We start from the raw sequence: 21,211 nt of genomic DNA on the forward strand, positions 1-21,211 counted from the left end.
GTAATGTACCAAACAGTGTTTCTTTGCTATTCATAAGGTTTTCCCTGGCCAATTCTTTCAGAAGTGGATAGCCTCTTCCTTCTTCCTAGTCTGTCTCAGCCTATAAGCTGGGCTGTTCCCTGTGCACCAGGTGCATCTCGCTGTGTTTTAAAAACACCAGAGGCTCAGCCTCAAAACTCAAGTCTACATGTCATCACAGTAGGACAAACCGACAGACAAGTTTGTCTTGCTTTTGGAGACCTCTCATATCAACCCCACCTGGGTAACTGTGACTGACTGTACCTCTGTTTGGCTTCCTGGCTTTTAATCTCCTTTCTCCTGCTCTTCTTCCCTGCTGTTTTGTGCATCCCTGAGTTGTCCCTGGGGCTGACTGCTCCTCTGTCTGGGATCTGGGCTTTTATCCCCTTTCTCTTGCTCTCCAGTTGTGCTGCTTTGGGCGGGCCTGAGTTTCCTCTCCTCAACTAATCCCTTCGGCTGACTGCTCTTCTCTCTGGCTTCCTGGCTTTTAATAGAAGGAATAAAAGCTTTAATTACAAAACTTGCAAATGGAGAGGAAGACATGACAATGTCTTTATAGAACAGACTGTTCCAAACTTAGGGAGATAAGCATTTACTTCAGGGTAACCACAAAGAAAATTAACACTTCTCTTAAGCAAACTCAGAAACAAGAAAAACACATAAGCTTAGTAAGCACAAAACCAACAATAATGAAGAAAAGAGGAAAAACACTTAATAACAAAATGAACTCATCACAGAAAATTATTTGGAACAAAGAAATCATCAACAACACAACAAAAAACACAATAGAATGACAGCAATCAATTTATACCTATCACTAACTACACTCATTATGAATGGACTAAAGAGACTAAAGAGAGTGGCAGATTGGATAAGAAAAGAATATCCATTGATATGCTGCCTACAAGAGACCCTCCTTAGACACAAACATAAAATCAAATTAAAAATTTAGGGGTGAAAGAAAAATATCAAACTAATGGCAACCAAAAAAGAGCAGAAGTGGCAATATTAATTTCCAATAAAATAGACTTCAAGCTGAAAAACGGCATAAGGGACAAATGGTGTTAAAAGGGTCAATTGACCAAGAGGACATCTCCTTAATAAATATCTATATACCCAATGAAAGAGCTCCAAAATACATAAAGCAAATAATAACTGAATTGAAAGACAAAATAGACAACTCTACAATACTAGTAGGAGAATTTAACACCACTTTCAATGAGGGACAAAACAACTAGGAAAAAACTCAGCAAAGATACAGAAGAACTCAACAACACAATCAACCAACTCAGCTTCATAGACATATACAGACCACTCTACTCAACACAAGCACAATACAAATTCTTCTCCAGTGCACATGGATCATTCTCCAGAATAGATCATATGTTAGGACACAAAACAAGCCTCAATAAATTAAAAACATCAAAATGCCACAAAGCATCTTCTCAGACCACAATGCTATAAAATTAGAAATCTATAATAGGAAAATGAATGAAAAATATCAAGTTTGAGGAAACTGAATAAGACACTGCTCAAAAACAACTGGGTAAAAAAAGAAATAAAGTGGGAAACAAAACAATTCCTAGAAACAAATGAGAATGAAGACGTAACATACCAAAACCTTTGGGATACAGTGAAATCAGGACTCAGAGGTCAATTGATATATAATAAATGCACACATCAAAAAGGAAGAAAGAACTTAACAACTCCAACAATTAGAAAAAGAGCAACAAAATAAACCTATAGTATCCAGAAGTAAGAAAATAATGATCAGAGCAGAAACAAATGAAGCAGACAAAAAAATAGAGAAAATCAACAAAACAGATTGACAAACCATTGACAAATTTAACAAAGGAAAAGAAAGAGAAGATACAAATAAGATGAATAATAAATGAAAGAGTCAACATCATAATAGAATCAACTGAAATAAAAGAGATAATAGAATATTATGAAGAACTGTACTCAACAGATTCAAGAACCTCACACAGAACATACAAAAAGATGGAATACTTTCAAATTCATTTTATGAAGCAAGTATAACACAGATACCAAAACCACAGAAAAAGACAACTAAAAAGGAAAACTACAGACCAATATCCCTCATAAATACAGACACAAAAATCATCAACAAAATCCTAGCCAACAGAATCCAATGATATATCAAAAAAATTAATGCATCCTGACCAAGTGGGATTCATACCAGATATGCAAGGATGGTTCAGCATCAGAAAAACAATCAAAGTAATCCACCACATAAACAAAACAAAACAATGATATGATCATATCAATTGACTCAGAAAAGACATTTGATAAAATCTAACTCCAATTCATGTTCAAAACTCTCAGCAAAATAGAGATAGAAGGGAAAATCCTCAACATAATAAAAGGTATGTATGCAAAACCAACAGTCAACATTATTGTTAATGGAGAAAGACTCAAACATTCCCCTTGTGACTGGGAACCAGACAAGGATGCACTCTATCACCACTTCCATTTAACATTGTATTGGAAGTTCTAGCTTGGGCAATAAGGCAAGAAAGAGAAATCAAAGGCATCCAAAGTGGCAAAGAAGCAAAGCTATTTCTATTTGCTGATGACATGATCCTATATATAGAAAAACAAAGCGACTCAACAAAAATTTACTGAAACTAAAAAGGTTCAGCAAAGTGCCAGGATAAAAGGTCAACCTACAAAAATCAGTAGGAATCCTCTACATCAGCAAAGAGGCCTCTGAAAAAGAAATAAGGAAAACAATATCATTTTCAATAACTATGAAAAAGATAAAATATTTAGGAATAATCTTATCAGGACACAAAATACCTATACAAAGAAAACTACAAAACACTACTACAAGAAACTACCAGGGATCTACGTAAATGGAAGAACATGCCTTGTTCATGGATAGGAGGATTGAATATTGTGAAAATGTCAATATTACTAAAGCAATATGCACCTTAATGCAATCCTGATTTGGATTCCATCAAATTTTTTTAAGGACATGGAAAAATCAATCACTAATTTCATATGGAAAGGAAAGAGACCTCAGATAAGCAAAGCACTGCTGAAGAAGAAAAACAAAATGGGAAGTCTCACAATCTCATATCTCAAAGCAGCCACAGTAGTTAAAACAGCATGATATTGGTACAATGGTAGACAGACCAATGGGACAGAATTGAAAACACCCAGAAATAGACCCATCCATCTATGGACAGTTAATCTTTGACAAAGGACCAAAACCCATTAAATGAGGAAGAGATAGCCTCTTTAACAAATGGTTCAGACAAAATTGGATTTCCACTTGCAGAAAAATGAAGCAAGACCCATACCTCACCCCATACACAAAAACAAATTCAAGTTGGATCAAATACTTAAATGTAAACCTCAAACTATAAAGCTCATCAAAGATAAAATAAGGGCAAATCTAGGGGTTCCTAATCTATGGCATAAATAGACTATCAAGCATAACCCAAAATTCACAGACAGTGGAAGAGAACCTAGATGAATGGGACCTTTTAAAAATTAAATTCTTATGTGCATTGAAAGACTTCTCCAAAATAGAAAATAATAAATGGTGGTGAGGTTGCAGAGAGATTGGAACTCTAACACACTGATGGTGGACTGTAAAATGGTACAATCATTATGGAAAATGGCATAGCATTTCCTAAAAAACTGAAAATAGGAATACCATTTGATCCAGCAATTCCATTGCTAAGAATATATATCCTGAAGAGGTGAGAGATAGGACACAAAGAGATTTATGCACACTCATGTTCAACTCAGCACAATTCACTATAGCAAAGAGATGGAAACAACCTAGGTACCCATCAACAGATGAATGGACAACCAAATTATGGTACATATGCACAGTAGAAATCTATGGTATGTTAAAGAACAAGGAAGAATATGAAACACTTCACAACATGGTTGAATTTGGAGGACATTATGCTGAGTGAAATGAGTCAATCACAGAAGGACAAATATTGTATGAGTGCATTATTGTAAAAAGTCAAGGAAAGGTTTACTTAGGGAAGGAAATTCACTTTGTCGGTTACTGGCAATGGGAGGGAACAGGAGGGAACATTTTGGACTAGGTGAGAGTCACGTGTTGATTTGCGTGAGGGGAGGGATGGTATGGAAAGAATCTGTGACCAGCATGATGACATTGGGGAAACGGAGGACACTGAAACATGCACATAAGTTATAGACAAAATAAGCAAATACTAGTACATACACAATACTGCATTACCACTAACACCAAAGACCAGACTATGGATAAATGCATAGACAAGTGAGAAGATCAGGTGAACAGGAATATACTATACACCAAGGACAGATTTAGCTGAAGATAATCTAATATATGTACTTGTGCTACAAAATTAACTATATACATTACAGAAGCAACAGAAGACAAGAATTGGAGTAACTTCTCACAGACAACCAAATACCTTGAGAGAGAGAATCACCAGGCCTGCAGACTCAAAACCATCATCTGGGGGGACATCATGCTTAATTGGCACAACAGAGTACACAAAAATCTTGTTCTGCAACCTACTTTGGTGAGTAGTGACTGGGGTCTTAAAAGCTTTCAAGTGGCCATCTAAGATGCAACTATTGGTCTCCTCTCATCTGAATCAAAGAAGAGTGAAGAAAACAATTAGTCCAAGGATAAGATTGACCACGTGGACCTCAGCCTTCATGACCCCAAGACCAGAAGAACTAGGTGGTGCCCAGCTACCAATGCTAACTGCTCAGAAAAGGGATCAAAACTGGAGATCACGGATGAAGTAGAAGGGAAAATGTTGAACAAAATTAAAAAACACAATAATTACCAGAATTACTGGTTGGCTAGAGACTGATGGGACATCTGAGACTATGCCCCCGGGTTACCCTTCAGGGTTAGAAATGGACTCACTTACATGGATTGTCTCTCAGTCCAACAGTAGAAAGACGTACATGCAGAACACCTACCCCAGTGTGATGCATCTGCCTCCTCTAGGGAGATGCACCCCTTAGATCAATCAGCCATGAGACACCACAGGGGCAGCATTCCCATAGATGGAAAGCTGGACAGACAAGAATGCATAGTTAACAAAGTCACAGGGCGGGGGAGAGTTTTTTATGGTTGGGGATGGTTAACAGGGCTGTGAGATCAAATGTGCATGAACTGTTGAATGTAAAACATATTTGCTTTGTAAATTTGCACCCAAAGCACAATAAAATAAACAAATACATAAAAATAAATAAAAATGAAAAAGATCATGTAGCCTTCCAATTAGCCAATACAAAGGTCACAGTCACAAAGAGCAAAACTGCAAGAACTCTGAGGCAGGATGGAGTTAGATTTTACTGAGAATTCAATGGCCAGTGTGGTAGATGTAGTTTTCAAGGGGTAGAACAGGGCAAGAGAAGGCTAGAGAGAAGGACAGGTAAATGCTGTAGAGGGAACATGATTTGATCAGATATGCCTTCTGAAAAATCACTCTAGTCTCTGTGGAGATAATGGGTTAAATAAGGGTAAGAAAAGAAGTAGGGAGAATAGTTAGTACTCTATTAAGGCAATCTATACTAGATATGATGGCGACTTGAGGGCAACTGGAGAAAGATAAAGAAGAGATTACCTTTACAGCTTGTGGGAGGTAACAGTGAAACTGAAGGCTTATATTTCATAGTAGTCTGTCCTGGGAAGAATTACTAGCAGTGATATAAGGTTTTCTAGATACAAAGGAGAATAAGGAGAGTTGACACATTCTGCTGAGTGCTGAAGTGATACAAAGAACTTCCCTCCAACAAACACAGTGTGGACACCATTCATTGACTCTCCAATAACTCCCAGTTAGACAAGAATATGGAGAACTTAAAATGTGTCATGAAAGTCAGCAGCAGATGAAGCAATTTGGTCTAGACCCTCCATTCTACTCATACTTGAATATCCACTGGGTGTCAGGCACTGCAAGAGAAGTTACAACTAATGGGACAGGCAAGGTCCCTGCCCAGAACTCACATCATTGAGAAGGAAATGGAGAACTAAAGAAAACAAACAGTGGAGAAATAGGATTTTAATTTCAGGTGGTAAAAATTCCTAGGAACTGCCAAAGAAGCTAGGTGAGGAGATGGCATTAGAGAAGAGACCTGAACAAAGTGAAGGAGCACACCACCTAAGATATGTGTGTGTGTGTCAGTGTGTGTGTGTAGAGGGTTGTTTCCAGTCATTGTACCTCAAGTGTAAAGCCTCTGAGTGAGGAAGGCTTGGTGCATTCCCACACTGACAGTCTTTTTTCTCATTTTGTAGCGTTTGACTTATTCAGTCTCAATAATCCTAAAATAAATAAATAAATGAATAAAACCTTGCCGTTGATTCTAACTCATAGTAATCCCTAGTGGATTCCCAAGGCTGTCAATCTTTATGCAAACAGACTGCCCTATCTTTCTTCCATGGACCGGCTGGTAGGTTCTAACTGCTGATCTGTTTGGTTAGCAGCCAAATATCTTAACCACTATACCAGAGCTCTTAATCCTAGTTCCTATAAAATAGAACTTTTTTTTTACAGGAAGTTGAGTTATCTTTATTTTTTATAATCCCAAACATATTTCATTAAATTAAGTAGCATTATCTTCAAAATTCTGCAACGGTCTATTTAAGTACTTAAGCTTTATAACCCAGATGGCAATTCTTTCTAAACTATACCAGTTTAGACATGAAAATGTGTATTTAGGCATTTAGAAAGTATGTGTGTGTGTGTATGTGTGCGTGTGTAAGAGAGAAAAAACACAAAAAGGAGACAGAGAGAAACAAACAGAAATTCAGATGGAGTGAGAGGTTACATAACTTCAGACCACACCATCTTTGTGTGTCATAGATTAAATAATCTGTTTATAATTGTTCAGAAGAGATGTTTACCCAAAGAAGTGATATCAACTCTGAGATGTCAGTCTGACACTCTGGTTTAAGTGTCCTTCAGACAAATGCTGGTGGCCAGGCCTAAATGGTGTTTGTGAGAAAGTCCACTCAATTCCATTTGTTCTGATCCAGTGTACTGGCATCAAACTGACCCAGATATACCTGTACTCCAGGTATACCTGTACTCCAGGTATTTCTAGAAAATTCTACTTTTAATATATCAGTAAATGCAAAATTTATCTTTGTACAGAAACCAACACCTTGGAACTTCCCCTATAAACCTTTTCAGCAGAAGCAGGCATAATGCCTAAGGCATTTGACTGCTAACCAGAAGCCTGGTGGTTCAAACCCACCAACCACTCCTTGGAAGGAAGATTGGACAATCTACTTCCATAGTAATACCGCCTCTGAAACCCAAAGATGGGTCACTATGAGTCAGATGCGACTCGACGGCACTGAGTTTGATTTTGGTTTTCAGATTCCAGGAGAAGGCACCATGCTAGGTAAAGTCCTGGCCATTCCATCAACTGATAGGCCTGGGTGTGGTTTTCATTCACATAGACTTGTGAGAAGACATTAGATTTAGCAACACATGGCTCCACCCCTCCATCCACAGTCTGCCCCACACTCTTCTGCAGTTTTGTTGTTGTTATATGCCATAGAGTTGGACCCAACTCATAGCGACCCCTCCTTGGGTTTTGGAGGTGGTATCACTATGGAAGTAGATTGCCCAACCTTCCCTCTGAGGAGTGGTTGGTGGGTTTGAACCGCCAGCCTTCTGATTAGCAGTCAAATGCCTCCATAGCCAGCTCTAATCATTATTTCTACATCCTTCATCCATTTTGGTGCTAGGACTGCAGCTTTACCAGAGCCTTTCCTAATCTGGCTCTGTCGTCTCTTCTGCAGCCTTTGTACCTCTTCCAAAATTAGGAATTCTTCCTCTCTCTAGGACAGGCCTTACAATGGTTATCTTCATTTCAGTGAGATGGAAATTTCAGATACCAAAACATTTGCCAAAAGTTTCTGATTGTCCTTTTTATTTCCAAAGACAGAACATATCCTCACATTATTTGCTCAATTCTGTTCTCTGTCTGAGGATGGGGGGCCAATTATCTGTATACTCTAGGACCCCAGAACTGTGACAGTTCACTTGCTCTTTGGAGATAAATAACAGAGGGAGTGTCTCCCGCCTGAAGCAAAGCCCCTGCCACCAGGATAGGAGTGTTGTTAGTTGAGGTTCAGTTGATCCCTGACTCATGGAGGCCCCATATGCAACAGAACAAACATTGCCCAGTCTTGCTCCAGCCTCACAATCTGTGTGAATCAGACAGTTGCGATGTATTGGGCTTTCATTGGTCAATTTTTACAAGTAGATCAGCAGTTCTTCTTAATATGTCTTAGTCTGGAAGCTCTATAGTAATATACAAGCCTCCCCTAACAGACAGATGGTGGCTGCACATGAGGCTCATTGGCCAGGACTCTAACCCAGGTCTCTAGCATGAAAAGTAAGAATTCTACTATTGAACCACCAGTGCCTCCTGATAGGAGTGTAATCCAGTTGCTGTCAGGTCAGTTCTGACTCATGGCATCAGCATGGGTGTCAGAGTAGAATGCAACTGTGCTCCATTGATCAATCAATGAAGTGATCTTTCAGAAGTTGATCAGCAGGCCTTTCTCCCAAAGCACCTCTAGGAGGACTCCAACTGCTAACATTTATAGTTAATAGCTGATGCTTCACCATTTGTGTCACCCAAATTACTTTGAATAGACATAATAATGAGGGCCTCCAGTCTTAATTTTCTTTTCTCAATTACAGCGCTGAAGGATAAGGATTTTAAAACATTTTTCTTTAATAGAAACATTGCAAAGCTGCAAAGTTTCTATACAAAAATGAACTTTTCCAAAGTATTTTGCAGATATGTCTTATTTTTTTATCCTTGTTGAAATGCATCATTTATCTTCTGGATTGGAGCATATATATAATTGCTGGAGGCAATAGACAAATGGCTATAGTATATAAATTGTTTCAACCTCCTATGAGAAAGAAATCTGATTACATGGTATTGTGAAATATTCCTTGAAAGAGATGCTTCCTAAGTATTACCTATATAAATGGAGATGAATGTGCATGCAAGACAAGTTGCCTTATCTCTCTTGCTCTTCACATTTCCACAGGCTCAGTTGACTTACACACAATAGTTGCAGATGTTATTACCAATGACCTTAATAAAGGCCACAAAAGATGTAGGAGTGGAAAATTCTACTTCTAGGGAGAAAAAATGAAATTTAATCTATTCTTACCTCAATGGTTTGAATAGTCACTTTTTAAGTTGCATTTTAAGTTCTCATATGTATTTGGATCTATATCTACATAGCTCTATTGCTCTGCTTAGTCTTCTGCCTGTACCTTATTATTTTTATTATTGTACCTTTATGACATAGTTTACTACTAAGTAGAACCATTCCCTCTGTTGTGGAAGCTTTGGGGTTGACGTTGAGAAAATACAAGAACTCAGAATCCCTGGATTATAAAATGGTATAACCATTGTGGTAAATGGTATGGCATTTACTTAAAAAACTGAAAATAGAAGTACCATTTGACCCAACAATTCCACTACTAGGAATATATCCTAAAGAGGTGAGAGAGCACACAAGCAGACATATGTACATCTATGTTCATTGCAGCACAATTCACCATAGCAAAGAGATGGAAACAACCTAAATGTCCATTGACAGAGGAGTGGATAACCAAATTATGGTTTATCCACACAATAGAATAACTATGCCACATTAAAGAACAATGAGGGATACGTGAATCATTTCCCAACATGGATGAACCTGGAGGACATTATGCTGAGTGAAATAAATCAATCACAGAAGGACAAGTACTGTATGAGCCCATTGCTGTAAAAACACAGAGAAGGATTTGCTTGGGAAAGGGAACTCATCTAGTAGGTTACCGGGATGGGGAGGGAAAGGTAGGGATTAATTTAGCTCTAGTTGGGGCTTACATGCTGACATGGGTAGGGGGAGGAATATACAGGAAGGATATATGACCACCACAATAACATTGGGAAATGAGAGGACACCAAACTGTGCTCATAAGAGATAGACGACAGATGTTAAAACCAACCAATGTGTCCACAATACCACATTGCAATTAACACCAAACACTAGGCTATACAGATAAACACATAAACACCTGAGATGATCAGACAAGGATCAGTGAATAGACTTATACTCTAGACCAAGGATAGACTCAGCTGAAGCTAATCTTGTACAGACACCAGTGATACAAAATACCTGCAGTCCTTACAGAAACAATAGAAGATAGACACAGAGTAATCCCTCACAGACATCCCAACACTATGGGAGAGAGATCCAATAGAGCTACTATCTCAGGACCATAGTACTGGGGGACACCAGACTCAATTGGCACAACAAAGTACATAAAAGCGTTGCTCCACATCCTACATTGGTGAATAACGACTGGGGTCTTAAAAGCTTTCAAGCAGCCATCTAGGATGCAGCTAATGGTCTCCTAGCATCGGAAGTGAAGAAGAATGCACACACACACACACAAAAGGCATTTAGAAGCAATTAACCCTAGGACAAAATGACCCTCAAGACCAGAAGAACCGGATGGTGCCCGGCTACCAATGCCACCACTCAGGAAAGGATCAAATCTGGAGATCCTGGATAGAGTGAGAGGGAAAACATGGAACAAAATCCAAAAACTCAATAATGACAAGAATTACTAGTCAGATGAAGTCTGGCGAGACTCCCAACACTATGGCCATGAAATACATTCTGCACCTGGAATAAAACTCACCCCCAGGGGCGGGCTCTCAGCCCAATGGTTAGCAAGATGTACATGCAGACAACTCAACCCAGCATGCTGCACCCACACACTTAATGGTAATACATCCCCTAAAGCAATAAACCATGGAACACCAGAGGACATTCAAACTGAGGAAACACAGAACAAACAGGAGTGCATAATTATGAGGGGCACAGAGGGAGGGTTGCAGGATAGGGAGGAGAGGAGACTGGGTTAGGGTTGGACATGGCAAATGGGGAATGAAACTAAATGTACACATGACTTTGAATGTAAAACAAGCTCTTAAAAAAAAAAAAAAAAAAAAGAACTCAGAACCCCTCGAGGGTAATCATCCTCAGGCACAAGCAGGTTGAATATGTTGAAGTTAAATCTTCATCTTATTAATGAACTGTGTTCAGGTGTATTTTGCTCAATTGGTAAGCAATCAATGAATGCAAGGGTGTTGCAATATTGGGAAGTTAATATTATGTACTTCATGCCTAGAACAAAAAGGAAGAACCATTTCATCATTTCAGTACATGATGAAAGGGCATTTGATTCAATTCCACATCTATTCCAGATTTTCAAAAGTTTCTTTGTAAACAAGTGTACAATAACTTGACAAAAAGGTACATGTCTCAACCCAAAGCCAGCAGCATAGTAGTCAGTAGTGCAACAGAGCAAGACAGACTAAATAAAAGTCATGGTGTGTGTGTGTGTGTGTGTGTGTGTGTGTGTGTACATGTACACATGAGAGAAGGAGAAAGAATAATCATGTACAGATGATTTTATTTAGTGCTTGGAAAGTCTAAGAAAAATAATAACAGAAAATATAAAATTGCTAAAAATAATTATTCTATTGCTTTTTGTGATCCAATTTATTAATTTATCCATATATATTTAGCAATTCCTTCCTTTAGCCTTCTTTAGGTTTTTGTTTATTCATTTTACCCATTCCTTTTTTTTGCTGTTGTTGTTTTTGTCTTTTGGTCTTTTATCAAAGTTCCCAAGTGGATCACTTTGCTTTCTTCATTATTTCCTGATGTTGGTGTTTGAGCTATGAATGTCCCTATAAGAAAGCTCTAGACATATTCTGTAGGTTTTTAGCACATCTCACAAATGTTAATTTGCATGTTTTTCATATTCTAACATCTCTGAGACAGAAATGTACCTATCATAGCAATGGCATCTATTATCACTAAGGACAGGAAAGTAGTTGTGATATAACAATCTTCGTTCAACCTTGATCCTAGTTGCTCAATTTCAAAGCTTCACTAGACATATGTGCACTGTTGGTAATGACCATTTAAAATGTCTTCTGAAAGTTTCCTGTCATTTGGCATTGCAACGAAGCTATTGTGTATACAGAAATATGTAGAAATATATCAGCAGGGCACACATTTACATTAGTGCTATGACTTTTGCCATTAAACAAATTACTGCAATCTGTATTCTCTTGCAAAGCAACTACCAAAAGTTTTGCTGGACCTAAGAAAATAATGTATCCCTAAGCAGATGAAACCATGTTACATTTTGTTCATGAGATGCATGAAAAAAAGGATTGCTCATGACACACTAAGCAAAGCAAATGAAGATAGGAGAAAATGCCAAATCCCTTGGAAGAGATAAAAGAAATTTCAAAGCAATGAGAGCTGATATGCATGCTTATCCATGCATAATTTAGGACTATTGTCAAAGCTCAAATACCAATTTGACCAAAACCTCCTGCTGATTTTCAGTAGAAGCTATTTTACTTCTAGTTACGAATTATTCAATTGGGAAACAAATTTAAATTATGAGCTTGGTCAAATAACACATAATGACAGAACAGCAGTATTCTTTGACATGCCTTTAAATTATACTGAGAATGTTAAAGGTGATAAAGGGATTAATGTCATGAACACCAAAAACAAAAAACAGCAATCACTGCTTTATGATGTTTTGCATAGCTGTTATTAGCCAAATCATAATAGAACATATTTAGTTATAAACCAGAAAACAATAACTGAAAAGGAAATGTTTCTCAAAGACATTAGTAGACATGAACAGGAAAATGAATGCACAATGGGTGAGCTAATGGAGAACTGGTTAAATGTCATCTGGAAGAGATGTATGGGTGAGTCTTAAAGTACAAGCAGGAGTTTTCCAGGAGAATAAAAAAGGAAAAAACAACACAAACCAGAGGATGAGCATAACAAAGATGAACATGAATCCATTCAGAGAAACAAATTCCATTTGGACATGAGCTTCTACATGGCAATAGATATGTCTGCTTGACTATAATAATATTATGGATTGAATGGTTTACCCAAAAAAGATGTTGAAACCTGTGGTAGATAAGTTTGTGTGTCAACTTGGCTGGGTCTGGTTGAGTGACTGGGCAGCTGGATGTAGTATTTCCCATGATGAGGCTGGTAATCAACTCCATGGTGGAACCTACTGTGCGCAGCTGAGTAGCTGCCTTAGGGATGTGGTCTCCTTCCTGTGTATAAGGAGAAGTCTTGGTGAATGGTCTCTGGAGTATGGCACGCTTGAACCCTGCATGTAGCTGTGTTGTTCAGCAGCCTGCTGTGCTCTGCCAACCTTGGGACTTTCAATGGACTTGAATTAATGACCTGACATGTGGTTTGGTAACATTGGGATTGTGCCATTTTATTTGTCAACCTTGGGCTTGTTAGCCTCAGCAGCCAGTAGCTGCGTGAGTGAAGAGATGCCTCTAGCTTCAGTGGGCTGGGAGCAAGAGGCAGAGCTGAAGCCCAAGGTCAAGGGGCTTTCACTCAGCCCCTAGAGCCTGGCATTTTGAACTCAGACTTCTAGCCTCCCAAATTGTGAGAGAATGAACTCCTGTTTGTTCAAGCCATCCCATTTGTGGTATATTCTTGTCAGAGCAGCACTAGGTAACCAGAACAAAACCCTAACCCCTGTGCCTATAAATATGATTCTGTTTGGAAGTAGAGATTTGTTGTTGTTATTGTTATATTAATGTGATCACACCAGAGTAGGTGAATACTAAACCTAATCATTTCTGAGTTATAGAAAGAGAATAGACTCAAAGATACACACAAGAGCAAGAGGAAGACAGATGTCAGAAACAGATGTGCCAGTAAGCCTAGAACAGAAGGATTGCTGCCAGCTACTAGAAGCTGAAACGGACAAGGGAGGACCTCCCACTAGAACTATGCTCTGAATTTGAATTTATGGCTTCTTGAACTGGGAAGAAATAAATTTCTATTCTTTAAAGTCACCCATTTGTATTTTTTATGAGCAGCTCTACCAAACAAACTAAGACACATGTCCTTAAAGAAGGACCTGCCTAGCCAATGAATATTTCCAAGCCATCTTCTTGCTAGTGAGGTCCTTCAGTGTTGGCACAGTTAAACTCACACCTTTTGAGATACTTCCAGTTTCTTATTTTATTCCTCTTTGTGCCCCACATACTGAGCACAGTGCCTAGTGCTTATTGGACATTGGAAAAATATTTTCCAGTTGAATATACTGTATGAGTTTTGTAGCTGCAACATTGTCATACAGAATGCAGAGCAGAAAGATGCCCTTAATACATATATTGAGGGGTGACCTGATTTGCCAGATAATATCATGAGCATAGTTGGCAGCATTCACTGTCAAAAACCATATATAGTATGCATTTTTCTTCCTTATATTGCTTTATTTTCCTACTATATAGATATACTCCTCAAAGTCCCTCGTATTTCTGCTCCCTTCACCAATGTCAATGCCTTGTGACCTCTGCCTGCCCTTCCCTCTGCCATTAAATCCAAATACATGCAACGGTGAGTAGTTAAAGCAGCATTGTCAAATGTTGTTAGGTGCTGAAGAGTCGGCTCCGACTCCTAGCAACCATATGTACAACAGAATGAAACATTGCCTGGTCCTGTGCCAGCCTCAAATGAAGTATAACATTTCCTCTCAACAAACACCTATTTGAGCATCTGCTCACTCAACTCAAATTTTGGGGGAAAAAGATCCTATAACTCCATCCATGTAAAATGAAAAACCATCATTGGTGGGATATTATTTTAGGTCTTCCTGCTTTTAGCAAAAACCAATGAGGTTACATCCTCCACCTCATTGCCACCAAATAAATTAAAAAAAAAAAAAAAAAAAAATCCACAGCTCAATATTTGCCCAGGGGCAAAAGTGAGGCTCTTACACTAGTTTGACAGAAATATTTTAGGTCTGAATTACAAATATCAAAGATTAGATGAATTATTCTTGATGCTTTGAATTTTCAGTCCTTCCAGCACAAGCCTGAAGATCCATGGTTGGATGTAGGAGAAACAATGTGGAAAGAGATAAACACACAGATAATGACTATTACATGAAACATATTATGAGGTTTAACCTCAAACAGAAAACTTGATTATTTAGTAACAAATACTGACAGAAAAATCTGCTCTCATCTTTAATTTTATTATTGAGACTACTGGTAGTGCCTTAAGGAACTCTGGTGGTGCTGTGGTTAAAGCATTGTGCTACTAATCAAAAGGTCAGTGGTTTGAATTCACCAGCTGTTCCATGGGAGAAAGATAAGGCAGTCTGCTTCCATATGATTAAAAGCCTTGGAAACCCTCTGAGGCAGTTCTACTCCGTCCCACAGGGTCACTATGAGTCAGAATGGAGTCAATATTAGTAGGTTAGTGGATTTTGGTCTTACCTTTGTTTGTTGTTGTTGTTATTTGCCATCGAGTCGGCCCCGACTCCTAGCGACCCCTCCTTGGTTTCCGAGGCAGTTATCACTACGGAAGTAGGATTGCCCAACCTTCCTACCTTTGTTTAGAAAAGAATATTCTATTTCACAGAGCTGGGATTGATTACTGGCTTGGCCAGTCAAGAGGCAATATTGAAAACTGTAACTCCAATTTACCATGTCACTAATTTGGCAGCAGGAGATTATTCACAATGGAGTGAAAGAATTATACCATTTTTTGCCCTTGTCTTCACTTATTATTTGAAAGGGAAGCAATGTCACAAATTTCAAATCTATAATATTATAGATTGTAAGAGCTGGCAGGTCATTAAAATGAAGTGGCTTGTCCAAGACTTTACAACAAATTGGTGATGGGGCCAAGAATAGAGTTCAACTTTCCTGGCTCTACAGCTATTTTCATACTGCAAATAATCTGCTCAGGATATTCTATGGACCCAATCAGTATTTATCAGATACACCAGAGTTGCACATGCAGCCAAAAAATAAAACTAAAAAAACCCACTGCCATCAAGTAGATTCTGACTCATAGTGACCCTGTAGAACAGAGTAGACTTGCCTCATAGGTTTTCCAAGGCTGTAAATCTTTATGGACACAGACTGTGTCATCTTTCTCCTGCAGAGTGGCTGGTGGATTCCAACCACCAACATTTTGGTTAACAGCCAAATACTTTTAACACTGCATCACCAGAGGTCCTGGCATAGAATAAGTTTCAGTGAAACTCAAGAATGATTAGAGTCTCTCTCTCTCTCTCTTCCTCACAGATTTGTTGATCTCTGAACTACAAGTAAAAACATTAAGGTGAATTTTACATGGAGGAATCCATAACTAAATCTGACAGATCAAGTGTCTTAATTGGTTCACTATGCCTGCGTAGTTAAGCTAGTTCTAAGGAAAAGAGAAGTAAGAAATGTTTGTGTGCTTCTCCTTAGTCCCCAAGTGAGGCAATGGAGTCATGAGAAAAATAACAAAATCACCAAGCTGCAGTAGACGTAGCTCCAGAGCAAAGTCTCTCCTTTTCTGGGCTACATTCTGCAGCTCAATGCTCATGTAATTCTGTAAAGCACTCAAGATTCAGCTAAGACTCCAACCCAATCAATAAATAATATGTAAAGTTGAGAGACTGAGGACTCTTGGCAACTTCACCAAGATCTATTAAAAGTAATTTCAGTTCCCTTTTGAATTGCAGTGCTTTTTCTATTAGCTCTGCCAGAAAGTTTTTATTTGTTCTTGCATTTTGGATGGCCTTCTTTGTTGGCTATGGGGTGGATTTGATTATCTCATTTCATTTGGTCCTTTCTAGCCTGTTTCTGTGATTGGAGTGAGTTGAAAATGGATTCCAAACTTGCTGCTTGGAATGCAAGGGAGGAGGACTTTCTCGACAACCTTCTTTTCTACCTGGAAGAGTCCATATCAATCTGAGACTTCCAACTTCTGTTTTCACTCTAGTAACACTCACTCTGTTTTCTGGTGTGGGGCCATAGGATACCCTCAAACATCGCTGGCTTTTTTTTTTTTTTTTTTTTTAGGATTTGGGTGAAGATTTACAGAGTACATTCACTTTTCATACAGCAGTTCACATATACTTTGTCTCATGTCATTGACCAAATTCCTCCCCATAGTTACCTCCTCCCAGTGTCCATCCCTTCACACTCTTCTGCACCCTGAGCTATCTCCCTGTGCATAAGCAGCCCTTCCTTCTCCCATGATTGTTCTCTCCAGGGCGTGTGTCTACTTGAGGTAAATGTTTAACTCACATGCCTGTACTTCGCTGGCATTTTTTGAACTGACTTTTTGGAGAAGAGTTCTTATTGTTTACAGAATTCCAGGTCAACTTAAAAATCCACAAAATCAATCAGCTAATCAAGTAATAGTCCTTTATTCAGCAGCTACTGTGCCTCTGACATACTGAGAAGTCAAATAATGACCCCAGAGGAAACCCAGGCTCAGAGGGGCTGAAGATTTTCCATTCTGACTTCTACTACCTTGTTCATACAAAGTTGGGTAGCACTGCTTCTCAGTAAAGTAGGTCCCTTTGATCAAGGTCATGTAACCATTTTGTGATAGAGATTGAAATCAAAGCAAGGCATGTCTACCACACCATAGTATTCTTTTCACTCATAATCTTCCAGGATATAATGATGCTTATGCTCAAAATGGAATGTTCTGACTAGTAACAAAGTGCTCTGTGAAAGAGCATCTAATTATACCAAGTCCCTGATAGCTGCTCCTTGGAATTCAAGAGTGGCTGCACTTTTGCAGATATTTTCAATGATTTCAGTGATGAAACAGGGAGAAAAAGGCATGCTTCAGAGACCCTGCGTAATGGCTGTCCCTGCTGAGCATGCACTGGCCATACTATATTTCAGAGAGTAAAAGATGGGAACATACCTACTCCTGGAAGTGGCCCAATAATGCTTATGTTTCTTGAAGGACCACAGCATGATGGAAATGATGCTGCTCTATTTCTTTCAGAGGGCATATTCTCTTACAACCAAAAACTCTGGAAACATTCTGGACACTCTATCAGTGGAGGCTTATGAGGCTGAGTCTGACTGCTGTATATGACACTGTTGTTCTGAATAGAGGTAGAACCAGAGCCCTGGGAAAAGCTAAGGCCAGAGGGTGTGCAGGGTCCATTCTGAAACCCCTCATCTAATTGGGATGCTGATGAGACTCCAGGAATACTGAAGAAATACCCCAGGTGCTTTGGTTGTTTCCCTCCAGCACATTTTGGCTAATAAAGGAGGCACAGATTTCCTAAGAGCTTCAGAGCCTCTCTGAGAAAGGTCTTTTTATTATTATTATTTCTTTTTTTTTTTTCCTGAATAGTCAGGAATTCAAGTCAGCAACTGTAGTGTTTATTAACAATTATCAACAAACTCAATGTGGTTTATTGATTAACATTGCACATAATACGGCCCTATAAGTCTACTTGCAGAGACAAGATTTATGACTTTTATGACAATAACAGAGGATGCCAAAAGAGCAAATGCCAAATTGAATGATTTCAAGAATATCCTTAAATAATTGGAAACAAGAAACTCAATGTGGATTATTTGGTGGATTATATTCCTGGGTGGCTTAAATGGCTTGTGATCAGTTACTGAGTGAAAGTCTAGTGGTTCAAACCCATACAGCAGCACTGTGGAAGAAAGACCTGGTAATTTAAGATTACAGACATTGAAAACCCTATAGAGTAGTTCTACTCTGAAATACATGGGGTCACCATTAGAATCAACTTGATGATGAGTTTTCTTTACTTTCTTTGTTTCTCTTCTTTCTTCCTTATTTCCTTTCTTTCTTTCACTGTTAAATTCTTGAACAATTCTTTTATGAAGAAAAATAATCTTGAACCAGGTCTTAAAATGTGAGCTGGATATACAGAGGGGAGGGGAGGGTGAAGAGGATAAGCGCTAGATTGGAGCAGAGACTGTGTAGGGTCACTTTCCCTGGTCAAGAGTGCCCTCTCCAAACTCTGATGTTTAAAGGGAAAGAGAAATCACCTAGGAACAGTTAAGACACTCTGGATTTAGCAGCCTCCAAAAGACACTTAAGGCAATTGGATTGTCTTCTGTCAATAATTTTAATTAATTTTAATAAATTTTAATTTATCAGGTTGAATTGGAATTATATTATTACCACTTCACAGGAATGACCAAAAATCTGGTTCCTTGTAAAGCTAAAAAGCCAATTAAGATCAACTGAAAGAATTACAGTACATGACAAATGAAAGGAAGCACCATTTTCATATAAAGATACACTTTAGCTAGCCACTCCCCCCACATTAATCCTTGTAATTCTATCAAAAAGCAACAATAATTAATTTTGTGCAAAATTATCTTACATAAAACATCATTTTTTAGAATTCAAGAGTTGGCTATTTTCTAGTTATTTATGTATTTTTTTTTCTTTTTAAAGGTGAATTATTGTATAACAGAGGAGAAACAGATTGATTGTAAGAAAGAGTTTTAGAAGGAAACAGACATAGATATAAATCACAACCCTGCTAATCATCACTTGTGAGATACTGAGCAAGAAACTTACATTATCTGAGCCTTGATTCCTGAGCTAATTAAATGGAGCTCAATACTAACCTCATAGAGATGATGAGACAGTTAAGCTAGATGACATACAAAAAAATTTATATATCTGGCATATCTTACATATGAATGATAGCCATTCAATAAATTATAATTATTTTTATTCTTATTTGATTCTGTAATAGTTCTCTCTATTTGTGAGCATAAGGAGGGAAGAGGTTACATCATATTCCTTAGTATTTTTCTACTTTATACTCTATCATCTTTCAAATACTTATACTAGTAAATCTAAGCAACAATTGAAACTAATCTCAAGATTAATCTGTGTTGTTGTTAGGTGCTAATAAGTTGATTTTGATTTATTGTGATCCGATCCCATGTGACAAGTAGAACCATCTCAAAGAGTTCTCTTGACTGTAATCTTTATGGTAGCATATTGCCAAGTCTTTCTCCCATGGAGCTGCTGGGTAGGTTCAAACTCCAACTTTTTTGGTTAGCCAAGCAAACCAAACCCAAAAAACAAAGAAAAAAAAATCCCATTGCCATGGAGTTCATTTCCAACAGACGGTAGCCGCATGCCTCAGCCTAAATGTTGTCTAGTTATATCCACAGGTTGTGTAGAGACCAAACCCAGGTCAAATGACAAAAAGATATACAGGTTATAAAAACACAAAGGCCCAAAACTTCAATTCTTTTCATATAGGAGAAAAAGCATCCAAGTAGTTGCCCAATACAATAATCAACAGGATTGATTAAAATTTTAATTTATCAGGCTGAATTGTAATTATATTATTACCACTTCACAGGAATGACCAAAAATCTGTAAGTTGTCAAATTTCAAAGAGTAGATTTCTACCCTTTGCATCTTCCTGAATTGCTAACTAATTAGTTAATAGGCAGGCAGGTGAAGAGAAATAAGACTGGTTTTAGGCACAATTGGAGTAGCACAGGACTATTGGTGTGGTTTGAGAATCAGCTTATCACTGCCAGCCAGAAAGATTCTAAAGGGTTTTACATTGTATAGTTTATATCTGAAAACAGTAGATTTAAAAATTTTTCACACTTACATTATTGATAATGCTTCATCCGAATACACTTGCAATATCAACAATTTGATATGGTTCCCTCATCTCTTCTCTATCGAGGATCAGAGATACACAGATGATATGGTTGCCAAGAGAACAAATGTTATCTTGTTCTAGAAGTGTGACTTCCAGAATGAGGCGTATATTGGTTCCATCTTATTCTCGTTTGGCTGGGTCATACCTGAATCATTGTGTTCAATATTCAACCCCTTTAAAAGGAATATTGACAAACTGGAGAAAGGGAAAAAAAAAAAAAAAAAAAAAACCCTCCATATCCTGTTATATGACAAATGATAGAAGAAGCTGAGTTGTTTATGGAATAAGAGTGCAGTGTGAAAACAGAAGACTTAATCCCTATCTCTTAATATTTGGAGGTCTGTAACTCCTCTGCCATTGCTGTTGTTAGGTGCCATTGAGTCATCTCTGACTCATAGCAACCCTATGCACAGCAGAATGAAACACTGCCCGGTCCTACGCCAGCTCCATGATCCCTGATATATTTGAGCCCATCACCACAGGCACTGTGCCAATCCATATTATTGAGGGCCTTCCCCTCCTTTGTAAACCCTCCACTTGCCAAGCATGACATCCTTCTCCAGGGAATGTTCCCTTCTTACAAC

Source organism: Orycteropus afer, unplaced genomic scaffold (assembly GCF_000298275.1).
Source record: "Orycteropus afer afer isolate SDZICR_OR568_19922 unplaced genomic scaffold, OryAfe1.0 scaffold00039, whole genome shotgun sequence".
NCBI lineage: Eukaryota > Metazoa > Chordata > Mammalia > Tubulidentata > Orycteropodidae > Orycteropus > Orycteropus afer.